Raw genomic sequence first — 25,029 nt, forward strand, 5'->3', positions numbered from 1 at the left:
GCCCGACCGCCATGAGTCCAACAGAGTCAATCGTTACGATTGCCTGTCTGAACGCCCCACATCCTCAGAATCCTCAGAATGGCTCCCCCGCCATGGAAAGGTTGGCGGGGATTGACTTTGGGGGCCTTTTGCGGCCCCACCTCCTGTTCAGGGTTAGTTTGTTACTGCACTTGGGGGGCACCTATGGTGCCCCCCTACATTTCCCTGAACCATGTGGCAGGCACCGCGTGGTGCCTGCCAGGTAGTGATGGGAAAAGCAAAACCTCCCTTTTTAGCATTGCGGCGTGTGCTGCATCCAGCAGCAATGTAAAAAAATGCCTTTTGCGGCCACCATGGTGGAGGCCGCTTTGTAATATATGTGGGACCACCACCTTATAGGGAAGTCCGTCCGTCATAGTAATGACCCCCATAGTGTGTAAAGTGCTAGTCAATTGTAATTGATAATTTCAGTCTCTGTTTTTGAAGTTTTATTTTGGACAATGTTTTAAAAATAATTTAAAGTGCGTTGAAAATACCTACGTTTTTTGAGATCTTAAAATTGATGATGGTTACTATTTTTTTTTTATCTCTTTTTTTGTTTTCCATCACGAACAACAAACACGAGAATGACTGAGCATGTGTACATAAATGCTGTTCCGGGCACATGTAAGAATCTATAGGACCATTGTCCGCATTGCTCGGGAGATTGAACCAATAATAATTATCCCAGGCGTCCCCAAGTCTCCCGTTAGAGTAACAACTAAGGTATTTACAGGATAGAAATATACAGTCTCACATTCGTGTCATAATACTCCATGCATTAGGTCATTCACATTCCCGTCCCCATCCCCCTACCCCATTCCCTCCCGCTCGCCGGCGCGTCAGCTACGAAGCTTAAACATAATAGAGTGGCAAATCTATGCAATTATGGGTCCCATGTCTGTCACTAGTCGTGCATCTTTATAAAGTGTAGTGACCATTATGGGAGTGGGGGGATGCCCCATGCATCTCTTCAGCACCTTCCAGGCCCGTATTCTGCCAGTCCCCATCCCCAGTGAGCGCACTCCGCTCTGACTCAGAGTCCAAATCTGCTGCCTTCAACTCAGTCACCAGGGCCTCCAACGCTCGCGCTGCCTCTAGCGCCTTATCATTGCGGGACCTATGAGCTTGCTGCAGACAAACTACGCCCTCGCTGCCAGCCCACATGAGTAACGCAGCCTTCCATCTGAGGTAGCAGGGCCCAGTAGCAGCTCTCCAGTGGGACGTAATTTTTCTCTTGGCAAGCAACAACCCCAAGTCTAAAAATTTACTTTGTCAATTTTGTCTTGCTAGTGTGTGGAAACCAATGTAACAAACCGGTCCCCTTATCCGGAGTAATCCGTCGCTCCGTTACATTGCAGAGCAAAGTGGCCACCTCCTCCCAGTATGTGCCGAGTTGCGGGCAATCCCATAGCATGTGCACGAGATCTGCATTCCGCAGCCTACACCGGGGGCATTGTGCAGTGTCTATATGGGAATATTGGTTAATTTTCGCTGCCGTGAGGTATGCTCTGTGCAAAATAAAAAATGTAATCAGTTGGACAGGGATGTGGAATTCCTATAGCCCGATTTATTTATTTATTTATTTATTTTTTCCATTTGTATGGCGCGCAGCTACCCAACAAGGGTTTCCCGGCGCCGATGACAGAATTGAAGCAATTTTTTAGGAGGATGGTAAATGACGGTGGATTATTTCTGGAAGAGCCAGGTCTTTAGCTGTTTTCTGAAGATGTTGTACCTGTCTTCTTTACGGATATGGGGGGGGAGTTTGTTCCAGAGTGTGGGCCCCATGACAGCGAAAGATCTTCCTCCCATTCTTGCAAGTCTAAACTTTGGGGTGGAAAAGTTTGCAGCATTTTGAGAACGTAGTGCTCTAGCCGGGGTATAGGGAGTGGCGAGGGTTTGGAGATATTTAGGGGCGGTACCAGATTTGATCCTAAACATATAGCTCAGGGCTTTGAACCTGATGCGGCTTTCCACCCTGAGCCAATGTAGATCTTTTAGGTGGCTGGACACACTGGAGGTTTTTGGGATATTACAGAGTAGCCTAGCCGCTGAGTTCTGGACCACTTGTAGTCGGTTAATGACAGCTTTGTTTGAGCCTAGGTAGAGAATGTTGCCGTAGTCAATCCTAGATGTAATAAGTGCATTGACTACGGACTTTTGGGTGTCAAGGGGCAGCATCCAAAGGATCTTCCTTAACCATTTCAGGATGGTGAAGCAGAGGCCAACCACTCTGTTAGCCTGCTGCTTCATGGACATATTGTTTGGGGTCAAGGGCAACAAGTTTTAATGTGCATTTTGTCATTGGGACAAGTAGGCCCAACCTACAGCAAAAATCCTTTGGCTGCCAGTTTACAGTACCACATTATGGATCAGGGAAGAGGATTTCTCTGCAGTTAAGGTAATATTTGTATCCATGTGTTAATGCTGTTCAGACTTGCTTTTATGGTTCATTAATGGAAAGCCTTTATTAGTAGGGTGAGCGCTGTAAGTACATGTTGTTACCTCCGACACCACTACTGACAGTGGTTCCGATATAAAAATGTGTACACACATTTTCAAAGTTGAGCAATTTGAGTCTATGTATAATGCTCCCAGAATGCTCTCTGATAAGATGCAAATATTAGCAGCAGCTTGAAAGCAAGATTCACAATTCTTTACTTTCAAAATAAAATGTTCACAAAAAAATGCAACGTACTGTAAAAGTTTAGGACCCTTTTCTTTGCAGCATTTAGTAACCTGTGTTGATGCATGCTAGTATTTCCCAAAAATATTCAAAATGGAAAATAAGTGTAACCAGTTTCAATAAGATTATAGGAAACAACAATAAACAAGCATTGGCAAATCCATTTGTCAGAAATTGGTAGTCAGACTTTTGGTTAAGTCAGTGCGTGACTTGTTTTGGCATGGTTTTTGTAAAGCCTTATTGGCGTGGGGACTGCTAGGCCCTCACCATTATAACAAACACTGGCAAAAGCAAAAATAGTTTTTGGTCTCAAAATGCACACATTGCCACAGTATTTCCTGGCACTGAACAAAACTACTTTGTGCCAATATGCTCTTTGTGAAAGAGCAGAATGCAGTCACTCACAGTGAAGCCAGCCAATAGACCGAGAAGAGAGAGAAATAATTTTTATAAACACAAAAGGCCATGGTTAAAACCAGACCTAATTAGGGACCCAATTATTAAATAAAGTCTTGAAAGTGCGCCCATGGTATATGTCCATTGTTAAGTGCAGATAATACGGCTTTCATGAATTCACAATAATTTACAAGAGTAGGCTAAGAAATCATACTCCTCGAAACTATTTGTCAACTGCGTGTTTGCACGTTCACTTTCTCTCCAACCACTTTTTCCCCAACGCTGGAACAGGTTTTACGACTGTCATTGTCCAGGGTAAATTATCAACCTTTCTCTTTGTAGGAAAAGATTAGAGAAGAGTTGGTGAAAACCCTTAACAAGCAAGTTAGTAGGTTTGCACAGACTCAAAATGGCATTCCAATCCTGGAACTATTGCTAACCACTACCTTCAGCCCCAGTTTGTAAATCTGCAGAAACGCGGCAACATAAGATAATTGCTGGTATTCAAATCCTACTATATGAGCCCTGGCATACAGTGAGGTTATATTAGTGCTCTTTTATAATGAGATTGCTGCCATAATCTGTCACCACATTACATGGCACTAAAGGCACAAGTGGATTTGTTACAGGACAAGTAGATTTATGAAGCAACTTGCCCCATGGACAAGTAGATATTTGATTAAATTCCACAGCCCTGGTTGGAACCTGGCGTTTCTAGTGCCCTTCCATGCCCTCTTAAGGATCTGCAACCACGCCGAGTCGGGTATCTCTTTATCTATATCCTCCGCCCACTGTGCTTGTAGCTTCTGCAATGGCGTTAGTCCCTCTCCAAGCATGTGCCTATATATGCAACTGACTGCTTTGTACGTGCCTGCCGCCATCACTACGTATTGGCATGCAGCACTCACTGGTGGTTCCGAAAGGCCGGTACCCCAATGTTTCTGAATGGCAGCAACAAGGGCCGCATGCAGCAAGAAGTGGCCCCGGTGGAGCCCAAAGCTCTCTTGTAGTGCACTATAGGGCAATAATTCACCATCTCCGAATAAATCCCCTACCATCTGTAAACCTAGCATCTCCCAGTCCGCCAGCGCAGACCAATCCCCCCCGTGCGGCAGGGCCGTGCAAATCCCCAGCGGTATCTCCGGGGCGTAGGGACGCTGCACCCAAACCCTATTGTGGTATCGCTTCCAACAGTGTCGCAGTGCGCTCTCCTCAACCGACAGTCCAGCAGCCCGTAGTGGCTGTTGTAGCACCACGAACGATAGTACATGCCTTGGCACATCTGGTTCGGAGTCTCGCTCCGGTCCCCGAAATTCCTGCGCCACCGCCTTGGTAAGGCTCTGGAACTGCGCAGTGGTACAAAAGGGGGTGGTGATGGACGGAGCATCTGAACCAATCAAACACTCACACCCAGTCAACAGATCTGGGTTTAATCCATCACCGTTCTTTAGCCCACTCTGCCACCCCAGTTCAGACATGGCCATATGCAAATCAGTCTGACCCTGTGCCTCATGGGAACAGTCCAGCCCGAACTGCCAAGCCATGCCTTCCCTGAACCGGAAACAAGCTTACGTGGACCGGTTTATGGCATTTCAGCCGTCTTCAGCCCGGCTTGATTGAATCCAGTGGCAAAGTGAGGAAGGGACTCACGTCTGAGCATACCCTGCCAACTTATGTCGAACAAAGTGGTACAAAAGGGGGTGGTGATGGACGGAGCATCTGAACCAATCAAACACTCACAACCAGTCAACAGATCTGGGTTTAATCCATCACCGTTCTTTAGCCCACTCTGCCACCCCAGTTCAGACATGGCCATATGCAAATAAGCTGGGCTGAAGACGGCTGAAATGCCAGAAACCGGTCCAGAGTGGCCTAAAGAACAGTGATGGAAAAAAAACCAGATCTGTTGACTGGGTGTGAGTGTTTGATTGGTTCAGATGCTCCGTCCATCACCACCCCCTTTTGTACCACTTTGTTCGCCATAAGTTGGCAGGGTATACTCAGACGTGAGTCCCTTGCTCACTTTGCCACTGGATTCAAGCAAGCCGGGCTGAAGACGGCTGAAATGCCAGAAACCAGTCCTCGGAAGCTTGTTTCCGGTCCAGGGAAGGCATGGCTTGACAGTTCGGGCTGGACTGTTCCCATGAGGCACAGGGTCAGACTGATTTGCATATGGCCATGTCTGAACTGGGGTGGCAGAGTGGGCTAAAGAACGGTGATGGATTAAACCTAGATCTGTTGACTGGGTGTGAGTGTTTGATTGGTTCAGATGCTCCGTCCATCACCACCCCCTTTTGTACCACTTAGTTCGCCATAAGTTGGCAGGGTATGCTCAGACGTGAGTCCCTTGCTCACTTTGCCACTGGATTCAAGCAAGCCGGGCTGAAGACGGCTGAAATGCCAGAAACCGGTCCTCGGAAGCTTGTTTCCGGTCCAGGGAAGGCATGGCTTGGCAGTTCGGGCTGGACTGTTCCCATGAGGCACAGGGTCAGACTGATTTGCATATGGCCATGTCTGAACTGGGGTGGCAGAGTGGACTAAAGAACGGTGATGGATTAAACCTAGATCTCTTGACTGGGTGTGAGTGTTTGATTGGTTCAGATGCTCCGTCCATCACCACCCCCTTTTGTACCACTTTGTTCGCCATAAGTTGGCAGGGTATGCTCAGACATGAGTCCCTTGCTCACTTTGCCACTGGATTCAAGCAAGCCGGGCTGAAGACGGCTGAAATGCCAGAAACCGGTCCTCGGAAGCTTGTTTCCGGTCCAGGGAAGGCATGGCTTGGCAGTTCGGGCTGGACTGTTCCCATGAGCCACAGGGTCAGACTGATTTGCATATGGCCATGTCTGAACTGGGGTGGCAGAGTGGGCTAAAGAACGGTGATGGATTAAACCCAGATCTGTTGACTGGGTGTGAGTGTTTGATTGGTTCAGATGCTCCGTCCATCACCACCCCCTTTTGTACCTCTTTTTCGCCATAAGTTGGCAGGGTATGCTCAGACGTGAGTCCCTTGCTCACTTTGCCACTGGATTCAAGCAAGCCGGGCTGAAGACGGCTGAAATGCCAGAAACTGGTCCTCATAAGCTTGTTTCCGGTCCAGGGAAGGCATGGCTTGGCAGTTCGGGCTAGACTGTTTCCATGAGGCACAGGGTCAGACTGATTTGCATATGGCCATGTCTGAACTGGGGTGGCAGAGTCGGCTAAAGAACGGTGATGGATTAAACCCAGATCTGTTGACTGGGTGTGAGTGTTTGATTGGTTCAGATGCTCCGTCCATCACCACCCCCTTTTGTACCACTCTGGAACTGCGCAGCCAGATAATATAGTTCGAAGTCGGGGACAGCTAGGCCCCCCTCCACTCTTGGGCGTATCAAAGTGTCCAGCGCTACACGACGCCTACCCGCCCCCCATATGAAGCCACTGACCGCCGTTCGGAGTTGTTGGAACAGAGCAACAGGTATTCTTATAGATAAGGTGCGGAAGAAATATAACAGTCGCGGAAGCGCCACCATCTTCAGCAGCGCCACCCGCCACCGGCAATAGCAAAGTACCCCAGAACTGCATGCTGCCCTTAAGGCCCCTTATTGCCCTGCCTATATTCCTTCAAGCAGATCGTCCTGGGTAAGGTATACATGCCCCAAGTAGAGCAGGCATCTGGGCTCCCACGTAGTATCTGACAAGTGCGCAGGTGGGTCACAGGCTCCAGTCACTAGGAACACGCAAGTCTTTTCCCAATTGACCCGCAAGCCAGAAATGCCCCCGAAGCGACAGAGCAGGTCCTGCGCGCCCTCCAATGCCCCTTCGGCATCATGCAGGAAGAGCAAAAGGTCATCCGCATACAGCGAGATATAATGTGTCTGGCCACGAAGCCGCAGGCCCTGGAATGCCCCCCCCCATTCTAGCTTGTCGCCAGAGGCTCAATAGCAAGGGCAAATAACAACGGGGAGAGCGGGCAACCCTGCCTAGTGCCGCGCCCCACTGGGTATGAGGAGGAAATGACCCTACCCACCCTCACCCTAGCACTCGCCGAAGCATACAAAGTTTCAGTCCAGCGGCATACCCCTCCCCAAGGCCGAATGCTCTCATGACTGAAAACAAATAGGGCCACTCCAAGCTGTCGAACGCCTTTGCAATGTCCACCGAGAGGACCTATGCCTGGCTATCTGCGCCATAGCCCCCATTCAATATGCGTAGTAGCCTACGTATGCTGCTAGCAGTGCTGCGAGAAGGGATGAAACCCGCCTGATCCGAGTGAACCAGCTGCGTCATAAGAGGAAGGAGTTGAGTGGCCAGCACCCGACTCAATATCTTAGTCTGTGGTGAGCATAGAGAACGGGCGATATGCCGCTGGATCCTTAGGATCTTTACCCGATTTAAGGAGGGGAATAATAATGGCCTCCCTAGTGGAGGCCGGCAGCACTCCCAGCAGCCTGGCCTCTCTATACATCAACAACAACCGAGGAGCCAGAACATCAATATAAGCTAAATAGAACTCAATGGGTAGTCCATCGCTGCCCGGAATTTTGTTGCGTGCCAGGTGTTTAATGGCGCAACGGATCTCAACTAGCAAGATATCCTGTCCAAGGGATTCCGCTTGTTTCGTCCCTACGGTAGGCAGCTCCAGGCCCTCTAAAAACGCCTGTATTTCCGCCTCCCCGGTGAGCAGGTGGCTCGTATATAACTCGGCATAAAAGGAGCGGAACCGCTCATTAATTTGATGTTGCGCATATTCCAACCTCCCCGATGAGGAGACCAGCGGCAGGATAGGGACGCATCTAGGGACGGGGTTAGCCAACCACGCCAGCAAGGTGCCCACTTTTATCTCTTTCAGCGTGTACACGAGCCAAATACGCTCTGTGGTCAAAGCACCTTAAGCGCTCCACCACAACTGCCATCGCTTCCTTCAGGTCCTGAACCGTGCCTCGCGCTTCCGGGGCAGTGGAATGGCTGCGCTCAGCTGCTCTAAGGGCCTCCTCAGCAGCCTCAATTTATTGCAACAACAGTTTCCGTACTCCCACCCATTTAGTACTACAAAACCCGCGGATCACCACCTTGAAAGCGTCCGAGGCGGCTATCGTAGCTGTACCCTCATGCTCAGCAAAGTACTGCTCAATCCCTTTACCCAGTTCAGCTCGGAAGGCCGGATCCTCCAGCAACTCCGGTCGCAGCCTCCAGGTCGGAATAGCAGGGTTTTCCGCAGCCCAACAAAAACTCACCAGCAGTGGTTTGTGGTCCGAGATGGGTCGCACTAAGTACTCGCTACTAGCCACCATTGTGGCCAGACCGGGACTACACAGAATCTCCTCCAGCTGCACATGCAAATCGTGTAACGCAGAGTAGGAGGAATAATCTCGTTCACCCAGGTGTTGTGCCCGCCAGACATCCACAAAACCCCGGTGATCCTGCCACTGGGTCCTAATTTTTGCCAATTTATGATTCGGGGTCCTTGAAAGCAGTGGATGGGATCTGTCCATGGCCATGTCCGCAATGGAATTAAAGTCCCCACTTATCAATACCAGGTTCGTAAAATAAGCCGCTAAGGCATCAGACAAACGCACCAAGAAGGAAGCCTGCTCTCCATTAGGGGCATAAATGCAACAGAGGGTGACATCTCGTCCATTTAGGCACCCTCTAACCGCCACGTAGCGTCCCTCCAGGTCTATCAGTTGGTCAGTCATTTGGAAGGGGACACCAGCTCTAATCCAGATCAACACCCCTCGCGCAAAAGCGGAATAAGTATTGTAAACAGTTGTCCCTGCCATCTACGCTGTAGCGCTACCCCTTATGCCCTAGTCAAATGTGTTTCCTGTAGAAATGCTATCTGCACACCCCTACGCACCAAATAGGAGTGGCCCTTATACCTGCGCTGTATTGGGTGTAGTCCCCGCACATTCCAAGTCACACATTTCACATCAGGTAACGGGCTCATAATACAGATGCACAAAACACTGGAACTCTCTGTTTCCGCTTAGACGCGCCGGGAAGCGTTGTCCCCCAAGCAAGGCAATCCCGTCCCCCAACAATCCCACCCCGCCCACACCAACTCCCTCCCTCCCAAGAACAGGCACCAACATAGTGAATCCCATCCAAACTAACCCAACAATGTGCCTCAAACGAAGTTAAGGCAGGCTAACTGGGACCATCCGGTGGGGGTGGATAGAGCCTAGCAAATAACCTACGAATAATCAAAACCCCACCCATTGTCCGCCCCAGGACCCCCCAAAAATGTAGCCCCCCCCCCCCCATAACCCCCACATTTACTACCGTATTCCTCGTCTATTCAAAATCAGCCCGGGGTCCCATTATTCCGGACATCCAACTCACTATAGGGATCCCCCAACAATGATAATCATTTTGCTACATCTAGCCACACCAGAACTCCCAGTCCCATTAAGAGTTCAAAGTCTACTCATCCAGCAGTCCGTCCGCCGTTCCCGGTGTAACCAGCGGCAAATTTACACTGTCCGACGCAGAGGTTTCTGCCTCCGAGTGGCCCTTATCACTTTCCAGGTCCGAGCCCCTCGGCGAGGTCCTCAACAATTTCCAGATATCGCCGTCACCGCTTCCAGCACTCCCCTGCGCTCCACTGCCATTTGTGAGGTCGATGGTTTCCATAAACCCCGCCGTTGGCGCCGCAGTCGCTGCGATCTGCGGGGTTGGGAGTCCCTAGCCAACTCCCGCGCTTCCACCTCCCGGCCATCTTTGCCGGCCCTGTAGGATTCCAGCCATGCCCACGCTTCCTCTGGTGTCATGAAAACAGGTTTTCCCATCTAAGGCGATGCGCAACTTGCCCGGAAATAACAGAGAGTACTGGATCCCTTCTGTGAGCAATTCTTTCTTGACAGCCTGAAAGGACATGCGGCGCTGCTGAGTGTCGAAGGAGTAGTCCGGGAATAGTGTAACACTGCTATTGTCGACCTGGAAAGGGCCGTCCGTACGAGCCTTCTGAAGGAGCAGGTCTCGGTCCCTAAAATGCAGCAGCCGCGCCACCACCAGCCGTGGAGGGCGCCCCTGCAGCGAAGGTCTGGCAGGGACACGGTGTGCGGGTTCCAGGGTATAGAAGGCCGATAGTCCTTCAGGGGCCACCAATTTTCTGAGCCAGTCTTCCAGATAACACACCATGTCTGATCCCTCTATCTTTTCCGGCAATCCCACCACTCGGATGTTGTTCCGCCTATTCCTTCCTTCTGCGTCCTCCGCCCGCTTTTCCAGCACCGCTATTCGGTCCAGAGCGCTCGCCATCGTTGCGGTCAGTGCGGTTTGCGCAGGCTCGATCTCCTGGATGGTGTTCTCTAATTGTTTCACCCGGTCCAATAACTTCGAGTGATCAACTCGCAGCAGACCCAGTCCCGTTGCCACTTGCGCAATGTCCTGCTGCAGGGCGGTACGAGAGTCTGCAATGGCAGCCAGAATCTTATCCAATTGAAGTTGGAGCCCCAGAGTTTGCGGCAAGCCATGCGCTTCCCCGTCATCTTGGGGCCTGTATTCGGCGTCAGAGGGTTGTGGGTCCTCCTCCTTCCTCCCCTGGGTCTTTCCCATAACGGCAACCGTCGGAGCCCTCCAAAGGCCAACACCGCGGGGTCCCCCGATGTGTGTTGGCTGATCTCAAGGATCAGCTCCCAGGACAGAGGAGTGTAAGAGGCGTCCCTCCTCTGCTCCTCCAGGTCTGCCAAAAATGCCTCTTGCAACGCCGTTCACGAGCTCCTCCACTCCACCGCGGGATCTGCGCAGGTCTCGACAGGGCAGCAGCAGCCAGACCGCTCCGCCAATGTCCTCCCGAGCCTAAACCAGTGTTTGAGTCACAGCAGAACTGGCCAAGGGTGCAGTCGAGTATCCAAGTGGAATGTCCCGTCCCTGCTGTGAGTCCCAGGCGGGCGTATGTCCAACTCTGCCCGTGCGCAGGCTCCCCTACGGTCAATTCCGCAGTCTGCCCAGCTCGCCTCTGCCTTCACGAGGCTCTTCCCGTACGCCTCTGAGTTAGGGCGTCACCGCAACACTCAGCAGGGGCCCAACAAGAGGCCCTCCCACCTGTCGCTGCCCGCCGGTGCACAGCCCGCGGCTCTCCAGGGCCATCCGGTGACTTCCGCAGCTCTAGGTCCCAGCAGCTGCCGCCCTCCGTCCAGCAGATCCAGAAGAGTGAGCCCGCATTCACCAGTCTTCTTCCGGGCCTCAATCGCCCCCTCAAGGGGCATTGACCTGCAACCTAGGTCCCACACATGGTAAGTGGGGGAGGGAGCCAGGCCTCTATATGTCAATTACAGGCCCCCGTGGTGCAGTCCCTCCAAAGCGCCAGCCGGCGCGGGCCGCCCCCCGCCCCTCAGCTACTGGTCCCGCTGTGCTGCCCCTAGCGCTTCTCGCACTAAGCCGATCCGCTCCGCAGTACCTGCCAGGGTAGGGTCCCCGACCTGACTCCCGCCGATGCTCTGCCACAGCTCTCCCGAGTTCGCCGCATGCGTCGTTCCGCTCCAAGGCGCTCTGCAGTGCAGGACCGGTCCGCCGCCCACGTCCTCGGCAACGCTGTCTAGGAGCCTCTCAGGAAGGTGGTGCCGCCATCTTGAATACGCCTCCGTAATCGGCGGGCGGCTCTGGGGTTCACTCTACGATCCCCGGTGTCGCCGTCGCTCGTAACCGGCACCCTCCGGGCCAGCTGCCCATCGGTTCCCGGACCCTCGTGGCTACGTGGGAGGGTCTAGGGGGTCGATTTCAGGAGAAATGCCGTGTCCCTAATGGGAGCTCGGCGCTTACGCTGCCGGCGGCCTCGGCATCCAGGCCACGCTGATGATGATGGTTACTATGCTTAAAAGATAGGTCAGGTTCCCTAAGAAGGGCCTACCGTTAGATTGCCAGAAAGTTCAGCCAACAAGTTTGTGTAGTAGTTCATTATACGTTTCTGGACTTTGTACCGGCATTGGAGGCGTACAGGACAGGGGTGTATGGTGTCTCTAAGTCTTTATACAAGTCTCCCGCAATGTGCCAGAATTGTACCATCCGATTGTGAAAAACCTACTGCTGATGCCTCTATGCTGGTACGAAATCCCTGTCTTAGAAATATTGGCCTGAGTAGGGCTCTCTTTCTTCGATCATGGCAGGACAGCAGCACAGGAGGTGTAAACCATGATTCTTATTTATAGTTACATAACCTGCAGGCACATCCATTGTTCTGGTTGGCCCATGCCGGATTGAAATCTGTTATTGGTAGACCAAGAAGACAAATGTAAATGAAGCCTCTCCATGTTTTGCGATTAAGGGCAACTAATAAGTAAGGCTGGGCTCTTGCAACCAAGTACAAAGAGTTTAAAAGGCACAAGGACTCAGAGGATTTTAGAGAGTCTTGATCTTGCTGAAATGAGATCAGTCGTACTTGTCTTTTTCCATGTCGTGTAGAAGATGGACTCCAGTACAAATGCTGCTCGATATATATTCTGCATCATCCAAGATTTACATCGAAAAGTCCATCCTGACTTTTTGTACGAGGTCTTTCCTTCCTGGTTGCTAGAGGTATTGTGGGCTTACCAAGAATTAAGGGGCTTACAGCTCCAGCATCTCCTCTACAGGAATGAATCTATCACTTGGATAAAGATCTCCCATCCTCACATTCTCCTTCTTTACAGTTTTTTTATCAACTTGTTTTGTTCAGCCATCTTAAATGGGCTAATGCACCATCTCAGCATGTCCACAGTAAATGGGAGCTGCCTCATGACTGCATTGACCACCCGCTCCCACACCCACCCAGCCCATCAAATTGCATAAGGATACTTGGGGTGTTCATTCGAATGTTTTGAAGGTCTTCCTGTCCGTATGTTCAATATGTTTCCCACAGTTTTTGACTGTCCATCCTCTTTAATGCTTGATGTAGTTAAGATTCATGGAGTCTAATTCATTCTATAGCAGACCCATTCCCCCTGCGCCCAGAGATGTTTCAAAACCTCTAGCTTCACGCAGCTACCCTTACCCATCCAGACCAAGGAAATCCAGAGCTGTTCTAGCTTCTGCCCTATTTTCAGGGGCAATTGGTGTCATTGAGCCCTACAAAACCTCATGGCAGGAAGTTAATTCTAGCTTTGAAGACCCTCCTCATTGAAAGGCGCAGTGTGTTGCAACTGAGCTTTTCAATCTGTGTAGCCCTTTCCTCACATCAAGTGACTGTGCTTCCCTATTCTGCATTACTTCAATGTCCAGGTATCCGTATCAGTTGGCCTTCTACTCAGTACCAACTGTCAGGTGGCAACTAACTGGTAGAGCCCTAGCCTAACCCAGTCTAGATCAGTGCCAAACTTCCCAAACTTGTTAGAATTACGACCCAGCTTTTAGAACAACAAACCTTTGCGACTCACCTAGCTCTAATAGACCTGATGCGGGCAATTTCTGTAATGTAACTAAAGCATTGTGTGGTAGCGCACTATAATTTAATGACCGTACATTTCTATTGAAATTTGCTCACAGGCTACAAAAGCAACTCCTGAACCCATGGGAACGTGGGAATAATTATTGTTTTGTGGTGGGCGTTTTTCTGGGGTCACTTTGCACTATTTTGAATAGCTGTTCTTCTGTCTTTTGTATAGATCTAATAACTGATGAGAGAAAACTGATTTTCATTTTATTTGTGGTTGTCTTAACTTCATGAGGTTATTTAACCTAAAAATACACATTCCTTTCTGCATGATACCAAAGAGAGCCCCTGTTGCAAACAAAGTGAACTAAAGTTGCACAGACACACAGTTTAACTGACAAAACTCTAGAGCACACAAGTGATAATGTGTGGTATTTGGGTTTCTGTGAACATTTATGTATCACCGAGTAAAGTGTCTTGATTTGTTTTGAACAAATGAAAATCCTTGTTTTCATCACACTTCAGAATTACAAAAAATGTGCTTCATTATTCTTTCCTAACTGCTGAATGTGTACAGTTCATTTACAGGTGATTACATTTCATAGTGTGTCACAATAAATGACTTCCCACAGTCTATACTTTCACACTTCTTGTACCACAGCAAGATTGCCAAATAATCCACGTTACATAACTTTCTCTGGCTGCAAAGTGAGAGGAGTTTTGTGAACTCTATTCTCCATGTTAAAAAAGTAGGCAGAAAATTGTCAGAAGACATAGGCTGACATTTGACCTCTGTCTTTGAAGCACAGCAAATGTGACAAGATAAGTATATAGTTTGAGGGCATATTTATTTAGTGCTTGGACTTTCGTGACACACCATAAAAAGGGCTCACTACTCCAAGTTTGGGAAACACTGCACTAGATTTATCTCTTTTGGTATGCAAGGCCCAAGGTTTTCCTGAACCGTGCCACTTCTAAAAGCAATGGAACAGATACTTCTGAGTCTCACAAATAGATTAATTAGGGTATCGTCTGGATACATGTAAACTCTGCAGTGATGGCAAAAAGCAGTGGTCAAAGCAGTCCATCTGTCCTGGCCAGACCATATTAGCATGGTCCAAATAAAGTAATTTAAGCCATTGCAAGTATACTTGGCCAACAACCCATACACTCCAGTATTACCATAAAAATATCCATATTATAGTAGCAAACACCTTCTCGGAGTCTAATATTGTCATGGTGTACGGTCTGTCCTCAAACCATAGGCTATGCTTCATGCGCATGAGGCCTCTTCGGTTGTCTGTCGTGCTTCTATATTGCACCAACATGCGTTGATGTGTATGGGCCAATATTGCAATTACCTCCATCTGTTTGTTTGCCTAGACATTACTACTTCGAGTCTTAGTGTCCTGGTTAATAATAGATATCAGGCAATATGACCCAACATCTGTGAATCAATGTAAATCGTGCCTCCCCCTGTAATTGTTTTTTATGAGGCAAGCCCACAGAGTTGCTTTTTGTGCTGTACCTGTTTTGTGTGAAGGTGCCTGCGCAGCTGGTATCCTTGCTGTAACGCTCTTGTTAGTGAGGCTGCACTGCTGCATTGTACACTATTTGCTAGTTAGTGTGGAGTTGTTTTTTACTGCTGCTGTGTCGTTTTGAAAGCAGGTACTGTTGCTGCCATGCAGTGCCTATTTTGTGTGAAGGAAGCTTGCTCGATGTACTGGTGCTTTTTGCCAAGTACACCTGTGGCATTGCTTAACCTGTGTTGTGTGAGTGACCTTATTTATGGTCTTTACAAAGCACCAGGCGAGAAGCTGTTTGACCACTATATAGTTCTCAAGGTAATCGGCCTAAGGCAGCTTAAGGAGGAATGGTTCACCTAATTCTCGGCCTATAACACTGCTCCTGTCAACATCTGTGATTAGCAGAATGCTTGTCTAAAGGGTTCAGTCTTCTGGCATTTTTTGAAAAATAGTTTTGTAGTTTGGCTCTGCTCTCAGGATTAGCTCCTGGGCATTCAGAGTATGGGACCCAGCACACTCAGAATTCTGCCTCTTAGTGTCTGTCTTTTGAATGTTTTTTTCTTTTTTTGACTGAGATGCAAATCCATCGATTTGACGTCTTCTGGATTGGAAAGAAATATGTGGCTAGTGTAAGAACTTGGCTCTGTTTATACTATACCAAAGTGAGGTTTAGTGTGCAGAGTCCAGTGGAACCTCTAAGATAAACGGAGGTAAACGTGGATAGCACCTTACTCTCTTTGTGGTAGTGTGGTGTAGCAGTAAGGCTGTATCAGAGGGCAGTGTTAAGCATATGTTGTACATACTCAATCAGCAAATGATATCACACACTCAGGCCAATTTGGTTTTGTATAAAAATATTCTTTTAGTTATTTTATTTTCTAGAACCAAGCAAGCCTGGCTTGCTTGGTTCTAGAAAATAAAATAACTAACTACATATTTCTTTCCAATCACCTTGGTTGGCTGGGACCACCATCTGCAAGATGGCGGGGACTGAGAGTTGTGCTTCACCTCGCCTCCTCCACCTGAGGGGTGGTGTTGGCAGAGGAGGGCACACCTCTCTTTCTTACTTAGGGGCGGGGGGACGGCCAGAACCAGTGGGGAACAGGTGCTGAAAGTAGCAAGTGGCCTGGGGAAGCTCACAAAGGGTGGCACACCTTTGAAGCTTCCCCTACGTGGACACTGCCCATTCTTGGGGAGGAGGCTTGGCACCTCGTCCCAGGATGTGCATCGTTTCAGGTCCCCGAGAGCAGCACGCTCTCAACCCAGGGGTCCAGAAACATGTCTGATGGTGGCAACTGAAAGAAGCCACTCAGCCTGGACACTAGTAGCAGGTCGTTTTTCAGGGGGCATCACTAAGATGCCCTCTGTGTGCATTTTTCATTAAATCCCACATTTGCAATCAGTGTGCGTTTAATGTGCTGAGAAGTTTGATACCAAACTTCTCAGTTTTCAGTGTAGCCATTTTGGTGCTATGGAGTTCGTAATGACAAACTCCCAGCACCATATACTCTTAATGGCAGCACTGCACTTACAATGTCTAAGAATGGTCTTAGACACTGTAGGGCTGGGTACAGGGCTCATGCACCTGTACCCTCACCACTGGGATAGTGCACCCAGCTAGAGGGGTGACTGATCTGCCAGGGCAGTGGGTTGTAGGCATGGCACACAGGGATGTGTGCCATGTCGACTCTTCACTTTGTTCTGCACCAAGACAGGCAGCCTACAATGGCAGTATGTGTGTAAAGGTACAGGGCCTCCAAGGGTGGCGCAATAAGTGCTGCAGCCCTTATGGGTATTCCCTGGTCACAGTGCCCTGGGTACCTGTGGTAACATTTACCAGGGCTGACCTGTGGCCAGAGATGCCAATTGGGTTTGGGTTTCAATGCAGTTTTTAAGGAAAGAAAATAGGCCCCGGGTACCTGATTAGCAGGACCCCAGGGCACACTCTGTCAAAGCACATCAGCAGTTCAGCAAAAAGTGGGGGCAACCACGCCAAAAGAGGGCACTTTCTCACAGCTAGCCTTAAAGGTAGTTGGATTCTTTATTCCAGTAGGCATTGTAAGTAGTGCACAGATTTTTAAATATACTGCTTGACTCCTCTCGAAGCTAATGGAGGGTTTTGAAGCTGATTTCACAGAGATGTTTTTACAGAAGCTGAAACAGATTTGCTGCATCACTTTGCAGTCTTTGTAATCCATCAGTTAAGTTTTTCAGGAGCTCAGTGTACATTTTGCTCTCCAGCGTTTGCTGTTTTCTGTCTGCATGAAGTTTACGATGCTGCTACCTATGCAGTATCAGTTCTGTGTGTGTGCTCTCTAGTATAGCAATCTGCTCTGTTTATGCCGACGCCATTGCATTCTTTTGCAAGTGCAAGTTTTTGCAAGTGTTGAAGGAATCTCTGTAGCTTCCCAATAACTCAGTCTAATGAGGAGTGCTACAGTTGAGTGTATTTTTTTTAATGTTTCCTGCATCATTTAAGGCTTGCAAGAAGACAGTGCCACGACCACCAGCGCCACCATTAAAACACACGTCTCAGTTGACAGCAATAGAAGTGCCATCAGAGGGGCTGTCCAGTTATGGATACACCATCGGAACACTTTCTGACAGGGAAAGTCCCATGCAGAAATACTCCTGTACTGAGTTCTACATGCTACTTAGTTATTTTTGGAGGATCAGTCCCATTTTGAAGGTCTAGCTCCTCGTACGTGGGAGCTGTTGTGAGGAAGGAAATGCCTGCCACACAACAGCCATTTTACATGAGTCCTAAAACACTAATATTGTGGATTGGGCAGACCAGGCAAGGCCACCTTGATTTTCACATGTTAATACTGACAGTGTTCTAGAAACAAAGACCGAAAATGTGCTTTAAGACAGTGTTTCATAAACCTTTGACTTATCTGGACCCTGCTTAATCATTTCTGGAATCTAGTCTCCTATCCCCGAAGAATCATTAATGGAATCCGGGGACTGTTAGTGAGTCATTACTGGAAGGCGGGGGCTCGGTTAAAGCAATTTGGTTGAATTGAACCTCCAAACAATACACATAAATATGGAAACAAATGTTCATAAAAAAGTTTATGAAATATTTTATTTTATTCACAAATATTTAAAAAGAATTATGGAAATGTTGGGACTTTTGCAAATTCAACTGAGGCCACACATGGTCCATTCTATGTGCTGTTTGACGCATGTGCACTGCTTCCACCAATCAATGTGAGGACACCAACCTAATTTTGAGCCTCAAATTGTAAATTTCTTCACATTTACTTAACATTTTATTGTTAAATGTTGATACTTTATTTACATTCTTTATTAATCTGTTAATATTATTTAATTTTCGGAACCATCACACACCCACTAAGTAGGGGCTGCAGAACAGCAGACAACAGGTCAAGAACCACTGCCCTAAATCACGTCTGCTATTTGATGGAGGGTACCCACCCAAGTGGAACTGTCAGCGGTAGGAGAGTAGGGTCCGCTTCCTATGGTCACCCCCACTTTTTGCTGTGATTTACTGTTTTTTCGTCTTTAGTGTGGCTGTGGGCCTGCTAATAAGACCCACAGCCCAGCTGTTCTCTCTCTAAATTGATACTATGTACTTTAGGAACATACCTGATTGGGTATTGGGTCACCTTTGTGAGCCCCTGTATAGTGTACCATAGGTACCCAGGGCATAGGTACATCCAAGGCCTACCAGGCGCTGCAGCATGTATTATGCCACCCCTGGCTGGCCATCCAAACTGACACCACAGGCTGATCATTCAGCCTGGGCAAGGTGGTGTAATCACCCCTTGCTTAGATATAGTATACCTATATCTCCCCTTATATATAGACACATATGTACCTATAAGTCACTCCTACGGCAGGCCTTAACAATCCTGGAGGCAGAGTTCTTGGTTTTATGTGAGAGGGTGCCCTAGCATGAGCTGAGCCCCTCTGCAGCTTTCGGAACCATGTCCTTATAGCTGTTCTATGATATAGCCATACCATATACTCTTAAGTGCATTATAATCCTCGCGGTTAATGCTAACTTTGGTTTGGCTTTATCAAAACATGTTGTGTAAGGTGTCAAACACTTTGGAATACTACCCCCCTGCCAGTTCTGGCGGCGGGGGTAGCATTCCACCCTTCTAGAGGGAGAAGACATGTAGTTACTGCATTACCCGGTTAAAGTTAAACAGAGCCTCAGCATCACAAAATGGATGCTGCTGCCACAGACACGAGTCTGACCTCCTGCTGCTGGACGAAACTCCGGCAGGGGAGGCCTGGACAATAGGTTTCCTGCCTTGGGGGGTGCTAGCACCTCCCCAGACAGGCTTTTAGTGTATTTGGGCAGGGATGGCTGCAAAATGAGACACTGCCTGGGGCACACAAGGTGCTCCACGCATAGCCCGGTTCAAACCAGTTGCTGGGGCACTCCAGCCCCAGCTCTGGCGCGAAACTGGACAAAGAGAAAGGGGTGTAACCACCCCCTTCTCAAGACCCACCCATAGGAGGGACTTAGCAGGTAATCCAGCCCCTTAATTTGGTATAAAGTTATGAGCTGTGTCTAGAGACATCAGATTACCCTGGAAAGAAACTACGAAACAAAACTCTTGGACTTCAACATACTATGCTGACTAGAAGACTGAAGAAGATCTCCCTTGTGGTCAAGGAGTGACCACCCTGTTCAAACAGGCACCACCAGTAACTTGCCGGTTTGCTTTGTCGATGCTCCCGACGGAAACCGATGACTCAGCTACTCAGGACTGGACTTCCAGACTTCTTGGACTCCGACCCACATCCACAGCAAAGATGAGACCCGTGGCAGACACGAGAGATGTGGGACCAGACTCCCTGGACATCCTGCAAATTGCTAACTGCATCAACTCCTGAGGTAACTCGCAGTTGTGCATTGGGGCTCGAGAAGCCCCAGACCCGAGCAACATCTGCACCAGAGCTCAGCCCTCCACACTCCACGAGTGCCGCGTGGGGCCCGCTCCTGCATTTCAGCTCAACGCGTCTTCCCGGTTGCTAGCCCATTGGCCAGTGAGCCCCCTGAAGACGATCCTTTTAATTTCCAATGCTTGTCTGTTTGCTCTGGGCTTGCTCCAGCTTCCTTCCAAAAGAGAAGCGCCTCAGACCTTGCTGGTCTGACCTGAAGCAAATCTTCATTTCCTGCGTGGGTTGCGGTTACCAAGGCTTGTTGGGTCCAATCCGGATAACGACACCGCAGCCAGCTAGATCCTTCGTGGGACAGCTCAACTCCAGCTCCTGGTCGTCGTCGATGCCTCCTGGTCCTCGTGGCTGCAGAGACCAGCTTCACCTCTTCACCTGTTTGCATCGCGACATCACCTGGTTCCATCCTGGTTCCATCCTGGTCACTGGCTAGTGACCCATACTCTGTCCCATCTGCTTTCAGGTTCTTCAGCTCCTTGATCCACCCTTGGATCCACCCGGACACTCTTCCTTCGGCCGCCTGCAGCACTTCTTTTGCAGGTCTCCATTGAAAGCATCGACGAAACCCGACACGAAAAGACATCTATGCACCCGGCTTCCCTGGGTGAGGTAACTCGATGTGGGGTGTGGGTTTCAGCGGGCCGGAATGACAGGCGGGAAGGCCAGATATAGTGCGCTATGTTTAGCGAGATTTATTGTGGACACAGGTAGGTGGTGATAACAAGTCTCTGTACAAAGGGCTCTTGGGGTCCTTTGGTCCTGTCCGAGGTAGAGACGAAGTCTGGTCCGGGAGGAAAGGGGAAGACGTCCGGCCGCTGGGCTGCTGTCGTCAGGAAGGTGTGCGTCTTCCGTCTTTTCAGTGCCGTAGGGTCCTTGACTTTCGTCGGTGGGCCTCGGAGGTTTGGGATGAGAGAAGAAACAGAGGGCCGTTAGTATTTTGCTCCTCTCCAGAGTGGTAACAACCACCTACACCGGGAAGTGAGGGAACGGAAAAACGGACAGTGAGGGACGGGTAAAACGGGGAGGTGTAAGAGGCCGACAACTAGGAGGGGGGGGGAACGGGTCGACAGGGTGCTCGTGGTGAGAAAAGGGGGGGGGTGGTTCTATCTATATATATATATATATATATACAGTGCTCTCGTGCTCAGCTAGGTGCAGCGCTCTACTATTTACACTAATTACAGCTATCTACAAAAGGCACACGGAGACGGATGACGGGTACTCACGTGGCCCGCCGCAACTCCCTGGTGAGCTGCGGCCGCTCTCCAGCAACCTCCTGAGGACTCCACCAGTCCTCAGACCACACGTCGCCGTCGTCGTCCTCCTCCGCTTGGTTCTCTGACTCCCCGTCTCTCTCTCTCAGCTCCGGTTCCTTCCTTGCTGCCTTCTGCCACAAGTCCGCGGGTTGGAACGCCCTTCGTTGGGGTTCGCCGGTTTTTCTCTCTTCCGGGTCGTGGTCAGGGGCGGGACTTCCGGGTTCAGGAAGGACTGCTTCCGGTTGTCCGTCTTCCGGGTTCCGTCCTCGGCGTGCCTGCAGAGGGAGAGAGAGAGAAGAAGTCCTATGGAGAGGGAACATGTTATCCTCGGGGGCATACGGACTCCTCCCCGCGTGAGGAAGTATCTCCATTAAGGCAGGTACCGGGGCTTTTCCACACTCGAGTACTCCGGTGCTCCCATGGGTATTGACTATGCAAGTGTCCTAGTTTAAAGGGGTTTCACCGTAGTCCACCCGGAAGTGTCCTTAGCAGTAACTTTGGGCCCGATGTAGGTAGCCCTTTACCGATCGGAATCGGCCGAAAATACCGATTTTCGGCCGTTTCCGATCGGTAAAGGGCTATCGAGATGTAGGGGCACATTTTCGGTAATTTTACCGATTCGTTATCATTTCCGAATCGGTTAAGTTACCTAATCGGTAATATTTACCGATTCGGTAATGATAACGATTCGGTAGAACTACCGAAAATGCTATGTAGGTAGCCAATGTTCCATCAGCACATGGCCTACAGAATCGGTATTTTACCATGGAATACAAATCCATGGTAAAAAACCGATTCCTGTGTACATGCACATCTGTGCATGTACACATGTGCCATGTGACAGACAGACGTGCCCTTAGGGCATGTCTGTGTGCCACATTGCACACATGCCCGTTTTGGGGGTGCTAGAGGGTGTCAAAGTGACACCCCCTGCACCCTTGTGAATTCTTTAATTACCGATTCGGTAAATACCGAATCGGTAATGCCTAATCATTCCTATGGGCTTCAAAGCCCATAGGAATGAATGGGCATTACCGATTCGGTATTTACCGAATCGGTAATTAAAGAATTGTTAAGGATTCGGTAACGAATCCAGATGTTGGGACCTACATCCCATTTACCGATTTTGGAATACCGAATCGGTAGGATTCGGTATTTCAAAATCGGTAAATGGGATTTACCTACATCGGGCCCTTTGTGACTTCTTCGTTCTCCATTGTAAGTCAGTGGTAGCTTGCGTCTGTGTTCCCACACTGCACGCATCTCCCGTGGGTCTCCTACTTCCAAACCTTTGGTCCTGTAGTGTAGCCCCAGCGATTCCCTAGGCCTATTCACTTTTCCTGAGGTGGCTCTTATACCACTTACTTAGTATATGGTTCGTGAGGCCCCTAGGGCAGAATTGTATTTGTGCAACTTATAGTATGCTTAATGAGTAACTTGTAACGTATCTCGAACTCTGACCTCATAAAGAGTGCAGAGGGGTTGTGTTAGTAATAAATACATATATATTTGATATATACCTTGTGTGGTGTCCTTTCATTGTGTATTCAAGGGATTATGGGCCCGATGTACTACTCTTAAATACCGAATCATACCGATTCGGTATTTAAGAGTAGGTAAATTGGAAGTAGGCAGATGTAGGTAATTTTTCTTTTTCAATTACCGAATCTGTAAGATTCGGTATTTACCGATTCGGTAAATACCGAATCAGTATTTGCCATTGATTCCTATGGGCCTTGAAGCCCATAGGAATCCATGGCAAATACCGATTCGGTAATTACCGAATCGGTAAATACCGAATCCTGCCAGGGGGAACGGGTTGTCACTTTGACACCCTGTAGCACCCCAATGTCAGGCTTGTGTGCCATGTGGCACACATACATACCCTAAGGGCATGTCTGTGTGTCACATGAAACAGGTGTACATGCACAGATGTGCATGTACACCTGAATTCGTTATTTACCATGCAATAGTATTACATGGTAAATAACGAATTCTTAGGGGCCTGTGGCACTGTTTAAAGCGCCACCTACATCTGCATTTACAGATTCGGTATTTTTACTGAGTCTGTATTTACCGATTCGGTAATTTTACCGAATCGGTAAATACAGATTCGGTAAAAATACAGAATCTGTAAATACATGCCCCCTACATTGGAAAAGACATTTGCCGGTCGGTAACGGCCCAATTCGGCCGTTACCGACCGGTAAATGCCTACCTACATCGGGCCCTATATATGGTAAAACATCTGGCTTCACATGCTCTCTGAGGTTTTAGCCTTAGACTGCTTGTCCATGCTACCACTAGGATACCTGGTCTATAAGGTTGACTTTACAACCATCACCATAGGGTCGTTTAGACTGGTGCAAGGTGCCCACTAGAATAGTGGACAACATATGCCAGGCTAACTTCTCACATCAGCTACCAGAGCAACTGCTTTTATAACTCTCAGACATGATACAGAAAAGAAAGAGGAGTTGCATTAACCCAGCTGCTTCCACACAGAGACACGCGCACAAGCATGGTTAACCAGGAGATCATACTTACAACTGTAGTTTTTTTTTGCCGCTTTGAACTAAATTCTGTTCTAAAATGACTCTTCCTCTGAGAATCCTCTTCAAGTATTCATGTAGAATCATGTAATTCCAAACATCATTTTCCAAAGTTAAATGCTACCTAAATTGTATTAAAATGTAGGTTTCCTCTTCACTTGAGTGCAGCCCTTAAAGGTACTGGTCAAGCTAAACTGACTCGTTACGGAGTCCCTTGTTGAGAGAAATTTTCTCCTGCGATGAGTTTGGTGGCTGATGAATTGGGAGAAAAGTGCATCCCTAAGTACACTAGCAGTGCAATTGTTTCAAACCTTTATCTCGCTGAAGCCATTGGCCACAAAGATCACAGACAATAGTTAATACCCTACTCTTCACTAAACAAATATATGTAGCAAATTAACTTCCACCTTTGCACCCCTCCTCCCCACATAAACTTAACAAAACCCTCTTCGTGCTCCTCACATTTTTTCAAAATATAAGCAATTTGTATTGCAAAATAAGCTGTAATTGGAGACTGCTACATTTCACATGGCATACTGCCAGCATGAAATGAGACTTTCAGCCACGGGACTGCCGGCTGGGCAATTCCTACTCCATGCGTCGGTACTGCGGGCATACACTGACTCCTGGGGAGACATCCGGGATGAGCCGCCGGTACATCACCTGCTCCAATATCTACATGTCATGGGCAGGGGCGCACACATCACGCATTGGTTGGCACAGGCGCTTCTCATCCACACGCAAACACCCACAACACAGATCAGGGCCAAATGGGCGGCGCACCGAGGGAGGGAATGGACAGACAAGGAGTGGAACCTGGTCCTAGCCAGTCCCGTGAACGTCCCCCGCAATTCCCGCTTTCGTGTTATTCAACTGTACATATTGCACCAGGCATACCTAACGCCGGATAGAATAAACAGATACTTCGCGATTGACACTGCCGTTTGTCCCAGGTGTGACCTGCTGGGTGCGGATATCATCCACATGCTTTGGCACTGCCCAACCCTGACCGCGTACTGGGGGGAGGTGACTTCACTCCTGAATCACAGCACAGGCCCGGGTCTGCCGGACACGTGGGAGGCGTGCATTCTTGGACTCTATAAAAGAACCAAACTGAACAAACCACAGGCACGGTTCTGGGACCTGGGCCTCATCACGGCCAAGCGCCTGCTTACAAGGCATTGGAAACGGCGAGAAACACCTACCCCGAAACACTGGTTCACATCCTTTACTAACTGGGCCGGGGCGGAGGGCACGGCGCTTCGCGGGGAGGAAATGGCGGGTCTGCGGCAGTTCCCGATCGCACAGCTCTGGGATGGCTTCC

The 25,029-nt window shown here is 49.1% G+C and overlaps 1 protein-coding gene across 1 annotated transcript in view; it reads left to right on the forward strand.

The window, feature by feature from the left end:
• Positions 1–25,029, forward strand: part of RNFT1 (ring finger protein, transmembrane 1) — a 203,749-nt gene that overhangs the window by 25,419 nt on the left and 153,301 nt on the right. The window lies entirely within an intron of this gene.

The sequence above is a fragment of the Lissotriton helveticus genome, chromosome 3_1 (genome assembly GCF_964261635.1).
Source record: "Lissotriton helveticus chromosome 3_1, aLisHel1.1, whole genome shotgun sequence".
NCBI classification, from domain to species: Eukaryota; Metazoa; Chordata; class Amphibia; order Caudata; family Salamandridae; genus Lissotriton; species Lissotriton helveticus.